Below are 4,637 nucleotides of genomic sequence, written 5' to 3' on the forward strand. Positions count from 1 at the left end.
ATAAATGAGTAATAAATTTGAAACACTTGAAAATTGGACACTTGTAGATGAGATTTGATATATAAGATAACCTTTCCATGATAAGAATTCTAGAAAGAATTTTGGATAAACTTAATGGATGGGAGAGAAATATCCATTAAGTGCTTAACTGGAGATAAATGCTAAGTTGTGATTGGCATAAAGAATCACTGAGGATAAAATCGAGCTTTTGTAAAAAAAGAGAGCCTAGGCTAGTGGTTTGAAAAACCACAAAAGAGGGATGTTGCTAGAGGAAAAATCCCATATGGAAGGAAGGCACGCATAAAATTCCTATTGTATGAATCAACAAGGTTGTTTATATCTTGGTAAAAGAATCGCTGCTCAGGGGTGAACTGAGGAGAAACAATTCTATGGTTGGGAGGAAAAAGTGTTCCATTTTCAAGTGTGTCCTATCTACATATTACTGGTTAGACTCTGATTTACTTTGTTATAATGTTAAAGGTTGGTAACGGGCTACTTTGTTTTTCGGTGCAATGAGAATTTATAATGGCATGCAATATTTGATGTTGATATGATCACCTATATTAAATTTATGTTAGTATTTAGGGGAATGATTATTTTATCTTTTAGGTTTCTGCAATCTTCATAATTGTGTATTTTATCTTCCGGATTCATCGCATTAGGTTTGTTTAGATCGATGTTTCGAACCAGCTGCCTCGAAACGTTGATCTAAACAAACCTAATGCGATGAATCCAGAAGATAAAATATACAAGAATGATTATTATTATTATTATGAAATTATAGGAAAAATGTTTGTGTAAGTCTACTAATGAAATATTATGTAATGTTATTGGTACTCTACAATTCTGGAATAGAATGCCTCTGTATACCTACAAATATCTTCTTTTCCATATGCTAACGAAATGTGGTCTTATGGTAAAGATTTTAATTTGTGAGAGTCATAAAGAGTAACTGATATATATATATATATATATATCACAAAATTAAGGTTAAGCCAAGAATTTGTAAGTATTAAATAATGACTTGTCTACAGTAGACCTAGGAACAAAATAATTGTATACTAGAAAGAGGTTAGCTTTCAAATCTGTCATTAAGCAGATTTCTTCTCTATTTTATGATTAAGATTTAATTATGAAAAACAACATTTGCATGGAAAACACAAGTAACCGTAGTAAAGGTATTTGTTGCATAGTGGGCTATAACTCTTAGGTGTTGGAATGTACTGTGTTGTGGGACAACACTTATAGAAAAAGACTAAAATTCCAAGTGAGGTTCCCTATTGATGGTAGCAGTCTATTATAACCTTTTGGCATTGTCTGTAAAGGAGAAACAAATCAAAGAAAATTAATATAAGACCATGGGTTTCTAATATGAGAAATTGAGATAACATTCATTCCCCATAACAAATCAAACAACAACCTTATATAGATCACAAGTAATTACTATAACTAGTTTTAGTGGTGAAAAGTCACGCTGCCCCTAAAGCAGTAGGCAATCGGGAGATTGCGATAAACACATAAATCTAAAACCAAATTATGCACTAGAGGATAAATTGGAAACTATATCAATAGATAGATATAGTAAATTAACAATCATCAAACACTGATTGACCACTGTATTTTAGCCGGTCTAAGATAGAATTAGAGAGTCTCTTTCCCATTACTAGCGACAGTTTAGGAAATTAAAAAATGTTAAGATAATAGTGACGTAGAATGACATGTCAAGTAAATTATTCTGAGTTTAATATCAAGGAAAGAGAATAACTCCAATGAACACAATACCAAAAGTAGTGATAAACCATGAAAGGAAATAAATTACATTAATTTCGATATCGTTTAAACTACCCAACACCATGAAATTAGAGATAGAGCACAAAAGGAAATAAATTACATTAATGCTAAAATCGTTTAAACAACCATGAACATATGTAAATGAAGGAGTTACACACACACACACACACACACATATATAAACTTGTCGAAAAATAAATACAATGCCAAGGACCTGTACTCTACCTTTATGAAATTAAGTATTCAGCTAAACCACTATATAGAGTAGAACATGAAGTATAAAATTTGCAGTGCCAAATTACAAACAGAGGCCGGTTATAAACCACTATTTTAAATGTAAAGGAAAAACTTAAACTAGGAAAATTTCCACAATGTACGCTGTGGCCCAACGCCTGGCCATGAGGGCGGTCAACAGAATCATTGACCCAACTTACAGACAACTAATTCAAAAAAAAAAAAACATAGTATTCCTCAACATCCAAGACCCATTGAAATGGAGGAGTTCAACCAACTTGGAGAATGACACAAATTGAAACTAATTAACAGGTGAGTGGAACACTGTGAGCCACGAATGTGAACCTAGTTTAAAGAGTTTTTGGGTACCTGTAGTTCAAAAGAAAAATACAAATAGAAAACAACGATCCATAATTAGAATAAATACTGCCTGCTAATTGAATAACCACTGAAGTATATAAATTGAGACAGAACAAATTTACTTGCTGGAAGTAAAAGAAAGTGAAGATAGAGCCCTATTCTGGTGCTAGTCATGAACAAAGTGAGGAAAAAGATGAGGTCAGTATCAAACCATTGTACTGAGAATAACTTTTTGAGCGAAATCACCGAGATACAAGGAGCAACTGGCTACCTAGGGATGGCCAGTGCAAAACTCATCTCAAATTTGTGGAACCCAGTGCATAAAATATGCAGTGAAGTGGCCACAAACTTTCACACCTTACAGATCCTGAAAAATATTATGAGCTGCACCCAGAGTACAGAGAAACTCAAATATGATTAACAATGGATGCAACCAGTATAGATTTTCTTTAAAAAACAAAGGACCAGTGCACGACAAGGAAATTACCCTACCTGGAGCGGCACATCATGCCCAACCTTATGCCACAATGGAAAAAAAAGAACCTCCCCAGGAAATGTCGCCCTGCACATTCACAATAACTCTTAACTTAAAAAAAAACATGTGGGTTTCATAGAGAAACTTGTGAACTGCATAAATATGCGTATATCAGACCAATGATTAGGGAGGGAGCTACTTATGAGTGGCAGAACATGCCAAAAGGGGTTGTGGTTGCACCAAATGACAACACATGAAGAGTGTGGGTGTTACAGGCTAGGCTCCTTCAGGATCTAAGCAAAGGTACTCTGCTAGCCTACAAACCCTGAATACGGAAGCAACTATGCCCGAATAGAAATGGGGTTAGGGTAAAGGAGGTTTAGGGTTTGCATAGGCTCATTCAATTGTTGAATTCTTAGCAAATCAATCGCCACCATTGAACACAAATCAAGACAAGGCTTGAGCGCATCACATGAATGCCCTCCTCCAATCACATGGATGCAGTGAGGTGGGAGAGCGAGAGTGGTGTGTACCGTCCCACCAAATTGAAATGTTAAATGCAACATACATAAAGATAAGTCCTACGACTTTGAAATGTATAAATATTCATAATGCGACCATAAATAACCCCTAGTGCCTCTCCTTAGGTGATTGAAACTATGTGGAGTGGGTCTAGGTAAATAATAATAATGAGGGTACAAAAATAAATTGGAGTGCATAGATGTAAAGAGTGGTTTAGGATGTGCTTGGATTTCAAGAGCAAGAAACACACATATAACCTAGGGCATATAGGTTAGGGTGTCATTATTGCAGTAGAAACATGCTGGAGACCTAATGTCAACATAGGTTGGAGTACCCAAGTTCACCCCCATAAAACATATAGGTCAATCATGGGGTGATTTTAAAGAAACAAAAGGGGTCAACAAAGTGAAGGTATGTCATAATGATGATGGGGAATTGCTATGAAATTGAGTTATTTAGATGTAACTATTATTATTGAATGGATTCGATTAGGCTCTTCCATTATTTGAATTAATTTATTTTTCCTTATGTTTATATTATTCAAAATGGGAAATATGATAGATGGTATTAGAGTCCATGTTCTCCACCGGGGCTTAATGAACCACCACAAAGAAAATAAAAGAAAAAGAGAAGTATAATAAACTAACAAGTGATTTTTTCTGTCTAAACAATAGGATAATTAAACTAAGAACATACTCAACAAGATGGCTAAACAAACATCTATCATCCTAGTAGGGGATGGTCTATATGTGGAATTGGGGGAGGGAGCTACCCCAACCACTAATCCATTCATGTAAGTCATACAAAATATGAAACGAGAGTTGAAACATTTAAGAGACAATAATGAACGTATGATATGTGCCAGTGAGGAGAAAGAAAGGAAGATGAAGAGTTTGATGGAGAAATTAAGCCAAAAAATGGTGGAACTAGAGGTAATGAGAGAAGAATAGACAAAACCTAGAAAATTTGAGAGTGAAGGGGAGTTAGATAGAACTTATGCCTGAAAATCTAAGTGGAAAAAATAGACAAAACTCCAAGGAGAATTCCAGAAGATTAAGCACCTACTTTTGATGGGGAGAAGGAGGAGGATGCAGAAGCTTGGTTATTGAATATGACCAAGTATTTTCAGGTTTATGATTATGAAAGCAATCTTAAAGATAGATTAGCTATTTACCAATTACAAGGAAAAGATGCCCTATGGTGGGAAGAGGCAAATAGTGTACAATTGCTGGAGAAAAAACAATATTATGGGATG

The 4,637-nt window shown here is 34.9% G+C and overlaps 1 long non-coding RNA gene across 1 annotated transcript; it reads right to left on the bottom strand.

Moving 5' to 3' along the window:
• Window positions 1–1,985: 1,985 nt before the first annotated feature.
• Window positions 1,986–3,233, bottom strand: LOC149200664 (uncharacterized). Its single transcript, XR_016253380.1, has 4 exons — window positions 3,060–3,233; window positions 2,878–2,947; window positions 2,597–2,769; window positions 1,986–2,394 (listed from the first exon to the last, which is right to left on the bottom strand). It is a non-coding gene; the product is annotated as an uncharacterized LOC149200664 (long non-coding RNA).
• Between the last annotated feature and the right edge of the window lie 1,404 nt (window positions 3,234–4,637).

Source organism: Pinus tabuliformis, chromosome 2_1, assembly GCF_031772625.1.
Source record: "Pinus tabuliformis cultivar Carrire ecotype Pingquan chromosome 2_1, CPIR1, whole genome shotgun sequence".
NCBI classification, from domain to species: Eukaryota; Viridiplantae; Streptophyta; class Pinopsida; order Pinales; family Pinaceae; genus Pinus; species Pinus tabuliformis.